General features: G+C 35.4%; 1 pseudogene; it reads left to right on the forward strand.

The window, feature by feature from the left end:
* The window catches only part of LOC144581691 (uncharacterized), a 149,298-nt pseudogene that overhangs the window by 11,400 nt on the left and 121,724 nt on the right, over positions 1–16,174 (forward strand).

Consider the following 16,174-nt stretch of genomic DNA (forward strand, 5'->3'; position numbering starts at 1 on the left):
TCCCAGAATGGGAAAAAATATTTGCAAACTCTGCATCCAACAAGGATTAATATCCAGAATTTAAAACTAAAACAGATAAGCAAGATGAAAAATCCCAAATAATCCCATCAAAAAGTGAAATGACATGAATAGTTTGTTCTCAAAAGAAGATACACAATGGCCAAGAAACATGAACAAATATTCAACATTACTGGCCATCAGGGAAATGCAAATTAAAACTGCAATGAGAATACCACCTTACCCCATCCAGAGTGGCAGTCATTAAAACTCCAAAAAAACAACATATGTTGGCATGGATGGTGAGCATGGAATGCTTATGTACTGCTGGTGGGAATGTAATTAGTACAACCGCTAGGGAAAACAGTGTGAGTATTCTTCAAATAACTAAAAATAGATCTACCATTCAATCCAGCAATCCAACTACTGGGTATCTACCCCCTGAAAAAGAAGTCATTATATCAAAATGAACAAACAAAGAAAACAAAACAAAAAAAACCTGCATGCATATGTTTATCACAGCACAATTCACAGTTGGGAGGATACAGAACGAATCTAAATTTCCATCAACCAAAGTGTAGATAAAGAAAACATGGTATATATATACATGGAATACTACTCAGTTATAAAAAAAAGAATGAAAATTCTCTTTTGCAGCAACTTGGGTAGAGCTAGAGGCCATTGTTCTTACAGAAGTAAGTTAGGAATGGAAATCGAATACCATACATTCTCACTTATAAGTGAGAGCTAAGATACGGGTCTGCAAAGGCATGCAGAGTGGCATAATGGACATTGAAGACTCAAAAGTGGGAAGGATAGGAAGGGATGAAGGAACTAAAAAAACGACATATTGGGTATGATGTACAGTACATTGGGTGATTGGTGCCCTAAACTGTCAGGCTTCACCATTATACAATTCATCCATGTAACCAAAAATCACTTTTATTCCAAAAACTATTAAAATAAAAAACAAATAAAATAAACTAGAATTCTCCAAGCATAATTGTTAAAGATTAATAAATCAAATAGATGTAAATGGGATAAAGTTGATAAATATACCTTTTTCAAGGATAATCATACTTATAATATATTTACTTAAAAGATTTCCCAAATGTCTTTAGCGACATACCTTCTAGTTTTGCTAAGTTGATGACAGATATTCATCACATTCCTAGACTATTTCTAAGAAATGTAAAATACTATCAAGAAATATAAAATACTAAAACATTAACAAGAGGTTTAAGTTTATCTACTTTTGGCTTCTTATTACAAAGAAATAAAATATATTTAGGTCTGTTAGATTTTATAAATTATAAAATGGTATTTGTAAGTCTATAGATTGTTGGATTACAATTGCTAAAAATTTGAAGCTCCAGTTAATGTAGTTCACTAAAACTACTGAAAATTAGAAAAAAATTCTGTATGCAGCATACAAGGATGTGTTTTTGGTGAGGAAGGTTGTAAGGAAGGCATGAAGTTAAGGATTTTGTTTTAAAAATGTAATTTTGTCTAGTGTAGAGTATACTTAAATATTGTTTCAGAATGAACAAGTTGAGAAAAATTGTTATAGGTAAAACTAAATAAATATAAAAAGTTGGAAAATTAAGAGAGTAAAAGAAAGGCCGGGCGCGGTGGCTCAATCTGTAATCCCAGCACTTTGGGAGGCCAAGGAGGGTGGATCACGAGGTCGAGAGATCGAGACCATCCTGGTCGACATGGTGAAACCCCGTCTCTACTAAAAGTACAAAAAATTAGCTGGGCATAGTGGCGCGTGCCTGTAATCCCAGCCACTCGGGAGGCTGAGGAAGGAGAATTGCCTGAACCCAGGAAGCGGAGGTTGGGGTGAGCTGAGATCCCGCCATTGCACTCCAGCCTGGGTAACAAGAGCGAAACTCCATCTCCGAAAAAAAAAAAAAAAAAAAAAAAAAAGGAGAGTAAAAGAAAATCTTATATGGTTAAAGGAAATCAAGCTAAATGGATTTATTAAAGAGTTTTAATTTTGAGCCTTAATATCAAATGTACACTGAAACAAAACTAGAAGTTTGTTTTCTCTTTATTAAAATAATTTGAGCACTCACGCTCCTGTGATACTTATCCCTTGCCTGTTAAGTAAATTCTGTATGTCTTTTTCTCCCATTAATCTGACTATTGTAAGTTCATTTTCAGTGAGTCTTCAGAGGGTGAAGAAGAATCTTCCCCTCGTTGAACATTAGTGACTCTGAAATTGCAATGAAAGCCTGGTACTACACTGAAATCACAGCAGTGTATTAGAAAGCAACTAGGTAAAGACAGGACATGTCCATTGTGTCAGTTAATATTGTTAAAATCACTGACCCTCATATTTGGAAGCACTTATAGATCCTTGCTTTTGCCTTGTAATTGGCAGCACAGTGTGTAAATGACATGAATGTCCCGTTCTTAAATTTGTCTAGTACAATTTGAGTGAATATGATATAAGCCATGTTGGAGCAGAAGCTTTAAGTAGGATGACATGGTAACCTTGCTTCTGCTTCCTGCTCTGAGAATGGTGCTCTCCAAATAAAGGTTGCTTCTTTATCCTGGAAGCCTAGCTGCGAAGATTGTTAGAGCAGCACACAATGGGAGCAGACCCTCAGGTGGCTTGAAGCCTACATGCCATATGAACAAGAAACAAGCCTTTGTTTCATAACATTGAGATTTTGAGGTAGTTTGTTACTCCAGCAGAGCCACCAAATACACCTACTTACATGAATGCTAATGGATGTGCCTGCCTAGAGGTTTGCGGTTCTGTGGCTTTTTATTCTGACTCTGTAATAATATGTGAGTGTGTTTTAAATTAATACAAAAGTTTAATTTACATAAATTTAGTAATTTTATTTTAGATAGTAATACTGAATAATCTCATAGTAAACATAAGTAATTTGAAAAGGCTACCTTTTATTGGTTTGCACATATTATATTAAAGCCAGTGAAGTCAATTTAATGTACGATTTCAGATCTCACAATGCCTTTCAAGAACAGTTCTAAATAACTAGAAGAAATACTTTGCTAATATATTTTGAGTTGGTAAATGGCTGTATTGGTAAAGCCTAATTTCAAGCTTTAATTTTAAATGACAAGAACACAAATCACACCAGCTTAAGCAAATCCTAATAAATACATCAATAAACAAATAAATAAATAAAATATGTCTGTGTGCATGTATACGTGTGTTTGTTTGTGTGTGTTAGAGGAAATATTAATTAGCTTGTGTAACTGAAAAATATAGTTTGAGGCATGCCTGGATCCAAGATCTCAAACAGTGTCATTTGTGTTCCAGCACCAGTTCTTCCCTTTGTCTTTTTCCTCTACTTTTTCTTATGTTTGTCTTACTCTGACTTATTTCTCTCTATTTCAGAACTATACCTCCCGTTTTTTGGCTCAATTCTTAGAGCTGGTGGTGAGATTTGCATCAGAAGCCACTGAGACTAAGACTATGAGATGAGGTTGTACAAAGAAAAATCAAGGTACTATTATCAGAAGAGAGATAATGTTAAGTGGGTAAAAAAGATTTTAAAAAATCAATTGTAGAAGTAAATTCCATAAAGCATGCTCAAGATAACAGAGATGTTTGCTAAATTGCAACAAGAGTAAGAAGAGTTAAATATCGGGCATTTGTTTTGCTGAGTGGATGATGCTAATTTGGGGCCAGAGCTGAATTGTTCAGGGTGACAAAGTAGAGGAAAGGAAGGTCACCTCATCCTACTGATAATATACAGGCTTTGCTGTATAATAAAGGAAACTTACACAACTACTTATTTAAAAATACCAGTTCAAACAGGGGCCATTATCAACTTAAGAGCTTGTCAGGGGAATCTTAAAACTTGCTTAACACTATCTGTAGAATGTTTGTTTCTATACACATTACAAGGCTTTGTTATTCAAGATTTCAGTGGAAAGAATTAAAGAGGTATCTATCAGAAAACAGCAACATTAGGTCAGAAACCTTCTCCCACTTTAATTCTTTTGGTAGTCCTCTGTGTGCATGGTTTAGTACCTTTCTTTTTATTTAAAAAATAAAATCAAATATGTAAAAAGCTTTTAAAATACAGTCTCCCAGGTGTCTGTTGCCACCTCAAGCCCCTTTTCTCTCCTCCGTTGTTCTCTTGTTACTTCAAAACAATTAGTTATTCATATGCAAATATATGCAAATGAAAAGGGTTCAATATAAGTGATTTTTTTACTACTGGTTAATTTCTACTTTTGGGTCTCCTGATAAGATCTGAAAAACTACTTCACTTGGTACCCTTATCCCTTGGGGCATTAAAAAAAGGTGGCATGAAAGCCACCTAAATATCTCAAAAGTACTGCCATTGTTAAGATTGTACTTCAACTCGGAAAGTGTTTTTGAATTGTTGTCTCCATTGTCTGCCTTGCACACTCTCAGAGAGAATGTTATGTCGAAGATTCCATTATTTGTAACTGAGTAGATTAGTTATTCAGGATCCAGGATGGCATTTGAAGTACTGTAATCAACCTGGGAATGGGTTGGAAGAAAAGAAGTAATCATCAGAAAAATCAATGGAATTGATTAATTGAATCATAGTTTCAAAGCATTACAAAATATTTATTAAGCATTATGAATGAAGAGAGATCCAATGAATAAATTAAATATGTATTTTTAAAGCATTTGAGATTCACCAGATAATGTATAAAGTGGAGTTAAAATCTAGCAATTACAGTTTTTCTTGATGTGTTAGGTAAAAGATGTCTGCTCTATCTTTGCTAATCTACTAATAAGAGAGTGAGTGTATTTTCTATCTTCTTGGAGTTGAATTTGCTTTAAATAATTTGCCTGATCAATGAATGCAGTAAAAGTGGTCTTCTGGGACTTCTGAGGCTAGGTCAGAATGAGTCTTGCCACATCCACTCAACTGAAATAATACTCATTTCAAGAACTCTACTGCTCTGCCATGAGGAAGCCCAAGCATCCCGTGAATGGGCCTTAATGGAACACAACCAAGTTACCCTAACAAAAGACTTGCCCAGGTTCTCACCAACAGCCAGCATCAACTTGCTAGCCATGTGAGGAAGCTGTCTTAAAAATGCATCCACCAGCACTAGCTGTGCCACCCCAGCTAACATCTCAATCAGAAAGGAAATACCCAGCTAAACACTTCCCCAGTTCCTCATCCACAAAAATCATGATCCAAAGAAATGGCTCTTTTTAGGCCACTAAAGTCTGAAATAGTTTGTTACATATCAACAAGTAATAGGAACAGTGGATATGAATTAAAACAAACACTCAGACAGCTGGCTTTGGGAAAGCAGTGGTGTTACATGTAAAACTTCCTTTGCAAAGCTAAATACATGATCTATTCACAGACATTTCAAACACAGGAAGCTATTACATTCAGTTTGCGCTGCTAAAAAGAGCATTTAATTGGTAAGATTCCCTTCCCCACATTTTAAGTTTGGCTCTTTCAGTCTCTTTTCACCAGTGGAAGGCCTGAAGGAGAGGGAGGAGCACATTGCTGAGGATAAATATCCTGGCCAGGACTCCAATGTCCTCTGCACAACCTACAGATGCCTCAGTGACTAATCTTCATCTGCAGATAATTCAGAAACAGGGTAGATCCTTTGGATTTGAAAATGGGAACTAAAACTCATCCATCTTTTCCTGATGGCTAAACAGGCTATTATTAGCAGGCCAGATGATTTAATAGGCTGGGGATGGAAAGGCACATGTTGATAATTAAACACTCCAGAGTTCCATTCCAAAGCAAGTGTCCTTTAACAACATGCCTCAGGTTTGTTTCCTTTAAAAACACTTATCCTCCACTTTCATGTCTCTGGAATATGTGCAGACATCAACCTAAACTTTTCTGATGGATTGAAATGTTGTTTGTCAAACCAATGTGCAATTGAGTGACATGTTACATGGAATGAACTGTCCTAAACAAACTTTATAAATTTATAAATGTATAAATCTCAAAAGGAAATGAGACCATTTCTTCAGCAAATATAAATCAAGGTCTAATCGGTTGTGATAGAGTCATAGAAGAAATGTAGTTTAGTGCTGGCTCTGACCAGTGATTGACCTGGAGCAAGAGCTAGGAACTGAATGTTTGTGTCCCCAAAAAACTAATAATCTCTAAGGTGATGATATCTGAAGGTTGGACTTCTGGAAACAATTAGATTATGAAGGAGGAACCCTCATAATGGGATTAGTGCCCTCCTAAGAAGACATGGGAGAGAGCTTGCTTCCTTTCTCTCTTTCACACACGTGAGGAAACCAAGAAGAGAACGCTCACCAGACACCAAATCTCCTGGCATGCTGATCTTGGACTTCGCAGTCTCCAAGCCCTGTGAGAAATACATGTTGGTCAAGTCGCTCAGTCTACAGGATAGCCTGATCGTTTGAAAGATTCTGATTCTAAAGTTCTGTCAAGAACTGGAATTTGCTTATTCTATGTTTCATTATCAAGCCAAATCCTTCTCTCAATGGTAAATTGGCCTATGGAGTGTATAATAGAAAAGGTTTTCTGTTTTTTTTTTTCTGTAGGCCTACGCATCTATTTTCTCAGCCTTCTTTATTTACTGTATTACCTAGCACTCCTTTCAAAAATACTGCTTTTTTTATAATAGTAAATATTTATTTTACTCATGACTAATTGTGTCATGCACTGTGCCCAAAGCTTTACGAGTGAGTGTAATGTGATGTATTCCCTCCGATAAATCATTGAGTTCAGAAATAATCAGCTTTATTTTACAGATGAGATGATTAGAGCTCTGTGAGGTTGCATATCTTGCACAAGAGTGATGGAACTCAAACTCAAATCAAGTTCTGTCTGATGCCAGAACTCATACTCTTTTGAATATTTGCCCTGCAACTATTTATTTAGATGTCTACATTGAGCCTAAAGACGAACAAAAGCTTTTAAAGCAAAAATATTTTAATTATGTGTATAGTATGACCAGAGTCATGCAAAATTGAAGGCTGCCATGGTGGCAAGCTCATTGAAAAGGACTATTCTGTATGGGATAATATTTGCGTTGATCTCTAACGATTATTTTCCATCCTCACCTTAGAATGGGTTCAGGGAAGAATTGAACTATAAAAGCACAGGGAAAGAAAATCAAATCGTTTTCAGAAACATATTCTTCTTGCTCTTTTAAGGGAAGGCTGCTTGACATTACCTTCTGTGTATTGTGGTATGCATTAGTCCATTCTTGCACTACTATAAAGAAATACCTGTGACTGGCTAATTTACAAAGTAAAGAAGTTTGGTGGGCTCATGATTCTGCAGGCTATATAGGAAGCATGGCAGCATCTGCCTCTGGCAAGGCCTCAGGGAGCCTTTAGTCATGGCAGAAGGCAAAGTGGTAGCAGGCGTCTTACATGGCAGGAGCAGGACCAAGAGAGTGGTGGTGGGGAGGGGTGTCACACACTTTTAAACAACCAGATCTCGTAAAAACTCACTCACTATACAATAGCAAGGGGGAATGGTGCTAAACCATTCATAAGAACTCTGCCCCCACGAGCCAATCCCCTCCTACGTGGCCTAAACTTCACTATTGGGGATTACAATTTTACATGTGATTTGGTGAGGACACAGATTCAAACTATATCATGGTACTTCCAGGGAAGGGACTTAATTGTTTTAGCTAGAGAGTTGCCTTCTGAACATTCCTGGCTGTTTTGTTTCTGAACTTACAAACTCCAACCCCTCTTTAACAAGACTTCCTTTGTTCTGAAAGCTTCACCACTATGACTTTAAGTTAAATGAATGGGGAACAAATCCATATTCCTTCTTATGAAGGATGCACTGCAGCCTGCCTTTTTGAGTAAGGCCCAAGCTCAGGTTGAGGGAGCCTTGTTGCTTCCTCAGACTCACAACCTACTATATGGTTCGAATATCTGCATTCCCTAGCCCCAAATTCATATGTTGGAATCCTTACCACCAAGGTGATGGCCTTAGGAAGTGGGGGCTTTGGGAGATCATTAGGTTATAAGTACAGAGACTTCATGAATGGGTTTAGTGTTTATATAAAGCATGCCCAAGAGAGACCTCTCACAACTTGAAGATGTGGTATCATGTTCAGTCACAGGGATTTGCACAAACTATTTACTATTTCACTTGCCTGAATTTTTATATCATTTATTCTCCCATTCTACTTCTAATCATCCAGCAAACACAGAATTGTGAGTGTTTCTAAAGAAACACTGTGTATGAACATATCTAAATGACTAAAGCTGTGACAGTCCTGAACCTTGTTTTCACCCTCCTTTGAAAAAAACCCTGATTTGTTGCTTTCTTTTTTTTCACATAGTTTCAACACCAAATCTGTACTTCATTTTAATTTCATTACCTCTACAAAGATCTTATCTACCAATAAAGACACATTCTGGCTGGTTAGGATTTCAACAGGTATTTTGTTTTTTGGAGAGGATCGGGGAAATTTCACATAATTAAATCTGTTATTTTCTTTTTTCCTGGGTTGTATTCACCCTCCTACAGAAGCAGTGGTGACTACAGCTCAGTGGTTGGAGGGCATTGAGACAAAGGGGGAAAAATATGATATCTTACCAAAGTAGTTTAAGTAAAGGCAAAAAGACTAGGAACTCATTTCTCAGCAGACTCCTGCCTTTCACAACAGAAATTTATGTCTCACAATTCTGAAGGCTGGAAGTCTGAGATCAGGGTGTTGGCATGGTCAGTTTCTGGGGAGGGGTCTCCTCTTAGGTTCTTAGGTTGCAGACAATCCCTTTCTTGCTGTGTGCTCACATGAGCTCTTCTTTATGTGAATAGAGAGAGAGAGAGAACAAGTTCTCTGGTGTCTTTTATAAAGCCACTAGTCTCATCATGAGCGTCCCATCCTCATGACCTTATTTAATCCTAATTACCTTCCAGAGGCCCCATCTCCAAACACTGTCACACTGGGAGTTAGGGCTTCAGCATGTTAATCTGGGGTTTACACATGTTCAGCACATTAACATCAAAAGAGGTTCTGACTCATTTTATATAGAGCGGAGCCTGTCTATCTGAAGTTTTAAAACTTCATAAGCAATTGGGACACACAGCTACTTATTCAAATTCCTTCCTTCCTTCCTTCCTTCCTTCCTTCCTTCCTTCCTTCCTTCCTTCCTTCCTTCCTTCTTTCTTTCCTTTCTTCCTTCCTTCCTTCCGGATATCACTCTGTCACCCAGGCTGGAGTGCAGTGGTGTGATCTCAGCTTACTGCCACCTTTACCTCCTGGGTTCAAGCTTCCTCCCACTTCAGCTAATTTTTTGTATTGTTTGATTGAGACAGGGTTTCATCATGTTGCCCAGACTAGTCTCCAACTCCTGAGCTCAAGCGATCTGCCCACCTCGGCCTCCAATAATGTTGGGATTACACGTGTGAGACACCATGCTTGGTCCAAACTATTTTCATAGCCCTTTATCACTATGAAAAAGTCCAGAAATTTTACATTGCTTGTTAACACAAGAGACCATATGCAAGTAGTCAGAAGCCAGAGCATCTCTCTCCAGCATTCCGATTGCTTTGTGCCCGTCCTTTCACCCTTCATCTTCTGTGAGCACCGGAAGAAAAGTTACCCATCTCTGACAGCCCTTCTCTAAATCCTCTCAGAGGCAGTGCTTATTAAGCCCTTAAAAATACAAGCTGATTGGTCAAATAGAATCTTGAATTATTTCCTTCAACTCTTAAGTTTCAAAAAGTATACAAATGAAACATCAATACATGCACATTATTAATTATCTTCTATGCTACAGAAATCTGAAGAACACATTGGAAATTTTACTGCATTTAAATTCCAAGTCTAGGGGCTGAGCCTGGACTAACTAAATGATAGAAAAACTGAAAGAGAGCCTCTATGTTGTCATTAGTCTTTCTATGTATGTTTTTTATACTCCGGTGACTCTAAACAACTCTATTTTGACAGAGCACTTAGAAGGTCAAATCTGATTCTAATGTTGCTGTTATATATAGTAGAATTGAAAATGGGATAGAAAGAGATTTTCTTCCTAAAGAGCTAAATTATGAATAGAAGCTCAGGATAGGCAGTCTCAAGCCCCTGTCCCTCCCCTTCAGTTTCATCCTTTGCAACTTTGTTATGTAATATTTTTAAAAAGATATTTGGAATGCCAGTATCCTGGAAAATATATTATAAATATTATAATCTGAAATTCACAGCCTAGTCTCCGCAACTTGCTTCCACCAAATCAAAGTAAAAATCACTCACATGCTTGTAACTTCTGGAAAATAACAGCTTCCTATCTGTCCATCCATTATAGAATTTTTCTATTAACTTAGAAATTTAATTTAATGATTTGTTTGAAGAGATAAATATCACCCCCAGCATTTCTTTAATAATCCTTTTTTACTTTCTTCTTATCTTTCCTCTTGCTGCTATTGTTTGATAGTGCCACTTAAACAGGTCTTTCCACAAGGTTACTCAAATTAAACATTAGCTAGCTCAAAAACGTAGCTACAGCAAACTATTGACGGTATCTAGCAAGATAAACATCCTCTCGTTAAACTTTTGAGATTTCTTTATTTCCACTTTGACTGTCTCAAGGGAGTGTTGTTTAAAGACCATGTGACTTGCTTTCTGTTGTGTACTCAGGTATTAGGCCTTCCGGTGCCAATCAGACCATGTGGCATTGGTAATTGGCTAGATTTCACTTCATTTTGTTGATAGCAAATTTAACATCCATATGTCCTTTGCTGAGGTTCAAGAGATGGAAGCTCTACATTTAGAGATTTATTTCTTTGAATTAAACAATAGGAAATATTAAAGAAGCAATTTCTCCTTTTATCTCTGGTTCTCTAGGAAAAGCAAAACAAAAAAACGAAAAACAAGAACAATAACAAAAAACAATTTTTTAGCGAACGTCTGAGTGAGAATGAGTTTTTCAGAGACGATCTTCTTGTAGGAAATGCAGATAAGCTAAGAGTCCTGGATGCATAAATGGAGGGGTGCTGGATACTACAAAAGCAGATAAAACCTCAGAAGGGAAAGTTACGGGTTAGGGATAGCACCACCGAACTTTCCATATTTAATCAAGGGCAAAACCTGAAGAGCAAGCACTGTCTTAGGACAAGAACGCTCTCTTCTCTGATTCTGTGGTGAGTGGACAAAGTCTCTATGTTCAGATATGCCTCTGAGGAATTCCTGGTGTCTCCACTGTTACTCATAAAATCGGACAATATTGAAATTCACTGAGTTCAGTGTTATTATCTAAAAGTTCATAATAGCATATGGCTAACAGTGCTGTTGGGACAATCAGATGAAATAATGTTCTTAAAGTGTCTGGCCTGAATAGAGACTGCATACATACCAGTTCACATCCAGCACAGAAATCTTTTGGCTCCCTATACCTATTCGGTTTTTTGCTTTTCTCCTCCCTCAGCAGCACGTGAAAAAGGGATTTATCACTTTGGCAGAGCACGATGAAAACGATGTAAGACTCACCTGAGAATTCGTAGCAGGACACTTGGGTCTACATATTTTCTCTCTCTGTTTCTTTGCTCTGCTTCCCCAAAGAAAAGAAGTGTGTGGCTGGGCTTTGAAGAAACAGGACTGGCAGTTTTTAGCAACAGCACTGTTAACATCACAAAACTACTGGGAATTCCACATCCTATTTTTCTGTAATATACATGCACAGATAGCCAAAGACCTTTAGAAAACATATCAGAAGAACACCAGATGAACTTAAATTTTACTTTATTATATACTATAGTACATAATAAAGATAGTATAAATTATTCAATGTAATATACTATATTATTATTCTATAGAAAATAATATATAGAATAATATGAGACTATTGCATAACACATAGGATAATATAGTATATAGAATAATGCAGGCAAACAAAATAATTTATTAAATGTACAGGATAGTATTATGTGATAATGCTATACTACTATTTATACTTTATTATTATGTAGCATATACACACACACACGTAATCTATTTACTGCATATACGTCTAGAATATAGGGTAAGGTGCTCTTTACAATTAAGTGGCAGAAAATGTGGGGGACAATGAAGAATCCTTAGTGACCTAGGAAGTCAGATTTTATGTAATGTGGAATTCAGGTGAAATAAAGGTGTATTGGGGTGTGTGTGTGTGTAAATAAGGGCAAATAGAAGGAAGAAGATAGAAGAAAGAAGAAAGCAAATTCTGAAAGCTTCAGCTGCTCAGGATCAATCAATGTGCCTCCTGAAACCCTCCAGTTTGGACCACCTAGGTGAGAGTGAGACTATTCTCTTTGATCTTTCAGTCACTGCCTTTATAAGTATAAAATAATACTATCTATCCAGGGAAGAGGATAATGGTTTCTCAGTTGAAACATTATTTGTTGTTGGAATTTATTTTCCTGTTGCTTAATTTTTACGTCACTGTTCCAGGTCTTCAGTCTTCATCAGGTCCAAGGAAGTCGTTGGGACATGCGTGAGAGGGACCCAGCCTGGCCAGGTGTATCTCCCGCCAGGATTCATGCTCCACCTCCCTGCCCCACACTGCTTTCTACCCTTGATATAAAATAATAATTTTGATTTTTAGTCTCTGACAACATTGTGAATTAGATAATACATTTCTCTCTCCCAAAGCTTGCCCTGGTGGTATAACATAGGAGAGAAGGGTTAGATACAAAAAAGCAACACAAGGTGAATGATCTTGGAGAGATGGGATGCAGTTTAGACCAAAAAGAGGAGCATATGGAGTCTACCATGGGTGAAAACTCCATTGTCATCCACATGGAAAAGGCAAGACACAGGAGAGCTTTTGTTATGTGAGTTAGAAGGGCAATAATAGTAAGGAGACAACATCAGAGCTGCAGGGTGGATACTAGAAGAAAAGATAGAGAACCCAGCAGTTATAAAATTGACTCAAGAGGCACACAGGAAATAAAAATGTGAATTAAAATTAAAAATTTAATAGAGAAGATGAAAGCAAAATGTATCCAGCTAAAATATATTGCTGACCTAGAGTATGAAATTTGGGTACTATCACAAGACAACAGGAAGGAATAGAGAGATTGAATTGTTTTTTTTAGAAGTTGAGGGATATAAAGAAGAGAATTGTAAGTTTTCATATTTTATGATAAGCTTCTTTAGAGGAAAGAAAGAACTTAAATGGAGGTGAAAATACATTTTATGAAATAAGGAATGAGAGTTAATTAGATTGGGGGATAACAAAAGACCTGAGATTGAAAAATATTATACTGTGCTGAAAAATTAGATAAGTCCACAAGTAGACAACTTATAGTGAATGCTAAGAATAAAAATGGCAATAATAATACACTAACTCTTTTCAGGAAAAAAAAGCAGATCATTTAATATTTAGCTTTTCCACAGCAATGCAAGGAAAAGTAAAGGGGCAATATCTTCAAAGTGTTAAACAAAACTAAACTTAAAATTTCTAATAAGATACATTTTAAAAATAAAGCTATTTTCAGTCCTCATAAGCCCCACACCACCCTCTTTGAGAAAATTCTTGGGGGAAGTACCCAGGCAAGAAGAGAAATAATTTCTAGCAGAAGCGCACACACATACATGCAGACATATAAAATGTACATGAAATAAGTACATGAAATTACGAATGAGTAAATAATTCTGTCAAGTTTATTGTCTTAAGAAACAAAGACAGTATATAATGCCTAGAGAAGTGAAGATAATACATATCTGAGGCTACTGAGAATATGGGTATAGGGGAAGAGCCAATAATAATAAATTTAAAATGATATTTTAATATACATATGTAAGTTAAACATAATTAATCAAAGGCTAAAAACAGAGTGTAGATCAAGAAGAAAGCAAAGACGAAATACTCATGTAATAGATTTATCATTAAATGACAATGCAAATGCATTTCTAAAAGGCAAATTAATATGCATCCAATTTAAAAAGTTGGACAAAACAAACAGAAGAAGAAAGCCAATGAAGCAAGAGGGGAGCCAATCATAACCTCAAGGGGAACTAGCGAAGACATTAGCATGCAACCCCCCCGGGGCAGAGATTTTAGTTTGCTTTGTTCATTGCTAATGAACAGTGCCTAGAACAGTGTCAAGCAAATGACAGGTGGTTCAACAAATATTTAATAAGTAAATGAATAATGAAACCCAATAATATGTAAAGAATATTAGTAAAAAATATATTTTTAAAGGATTCATATGGTAAAGATATCTCTGGCAAGACAGAACAAAATAAAAGAGAATATAAATCAACATGATATAAAAAAAGTAATGAATATATGTACGCAGAGGTTTAAAATAATACAAAATGTATTATAGCAGCTATACAGTGATATATTTGAATATATTTGAAATCTAGAAAAAAGAGAGACAATTGTATAAAAATATTAATGGTCAGAATTGGAGCAAGAAGAGTAAAACCCTGAATAGACCAATAATCATTAGAGAAATTGAAATGGTAATTTCAGGCTTTCCTCCAATGATGCCTTAAGTCCAAATAGCTTCATAGCTGAGTTCTTCCATACTTTCACAGGATAGATGGGTCCTAAGTTATAAAAAGCTTTTTTAAAAACTGAAAAAATAAAAAGAAGATTGGGGGGAGAATACCCAAGTTTTGATGAGGTTAATATATATTGAATAAGGAAAATACAAAGTAAGACATTTATAGATTCCTGTTATCTATCACCACATATAAGACTAATCATATAATTATATTTTGTAGTTTGCAGTGTATATTCTATGCTTTAAATTTTAAGGTAAATTGTATTATGTATATTTAAGATATACTATGGGCACATATAGATAGTCGAATTGTTACTATAGTGAAGCAAATAAACACATACATCATCTCAACTATAAATCCCACCCCCTTGTTTTTTTGTTGTTGTCAAGAGCAGCTAAAAGCCATCCATTTTGCAAAAATTCCAAATACCGTACAATATTATTACCTATATCTTCATGTTGTACATTAGTTCTCTACACTTATTCATCTTACATATCTGCTATTTTGCATCCTTTGATTTATATCTCTCCATTGTTTTATTCTCTATCTTTCTATATTTGACTCTTTAAAACAATGATTCCACATAGATTTGTAATCATGTAGTATTTTTCTTTTTGTCTCTGGCTTAATTCTCTTAGGATAATGTCCTCCAAGTTCATCCATGTTTTAGCAGATGATAGGATTTCTTTTTCTAAAACTGAATGATATTCAGCTTGTGTGTGTGTGTGTGTGTGTGTGTGTGTTATAGCTTTTGATTCATTTATCTGCCAAGTAATTATTGTAATCCATATAAATGTTTCAATTGCTTGAAAAGATTCATTTACTAAATTTCAATGTTAATTTTTGATATAAACTCAGAAAATCAGTGGTAGAATGAAATTTCCTGAACTTAATAAAGATATATAATTAAAACATGCAATAATTTCATATTTAATAAAAATTTCAACTACATTGCTTCAGGTTTGTGAATCGGATAAAGGTGTCTTTTATAATTACTTTTGTTTAACATAGTACTGAATTGCATGACTAATGCCACAAGAGAAAAGAAGATATAAGAAATGTAAAGATTAGAAGAGGACAAATGCAATTTTGGATTCAAGTAAGACAGTCATCTATATAGGAAATCCAGAATCCTACCAAGATGAAATATTAGACTTGAATAATTAGGCTATCTGATATAAAATTAATTTATGAAAATCAGTAGTGTCCCTTTACCAACAATAATTATCCAGAAAATAGCATAAACATATAACATTCAAACAGCAATAAAAATATATCTAACATTTTCAGAAAAAAAAATCTGACAAAGACTGCAAAATACTTTTATAATAGAAATGTTAAAATTCAAAAAACAAATAGAAAGATCGCAATATGTTTCTGGATTACTCAACTTAATTTATAAAGAAGCCAATAGTTTTCAGATTTCATCAATAAACGTAATGTAATCTGATAAAAATTTTAACTTAACATTTTGACAAAATTGAAACATTTATTCCAAAACGTAAGGGAAGATGAAAGAGCTACAGATGATATATTTAAAAAGAAAAGGAATGAGAGCACTTCCTCTGGAAAGACATATTGCAAATTCATTGTAAAAAGAAATAGAAAAAAAAAAAGCCATGAACAACTTGATACCAAAATGAAAAAAAAAAAAAATAAGCTAAAGAATAGGAAAAAGTAAATTAAAAAAATAACATTCACTTTCTTAATATAACTCATTTGCATATTA

The sequence above is a fragment of the Callithrix jacchus genome, chromosome 3 (assembly GCF_049354715.1).
Source record: "Callithrix jacchus isolate 240 chromosome 3, calJac240_pri, whole genome shotgun sequence".
Lineage (NCBI taxonomy): Eukaryota > Metazoa > Chordata > Mammalia > Primates > Cebidae > Callithrix > Callithrix jacchus.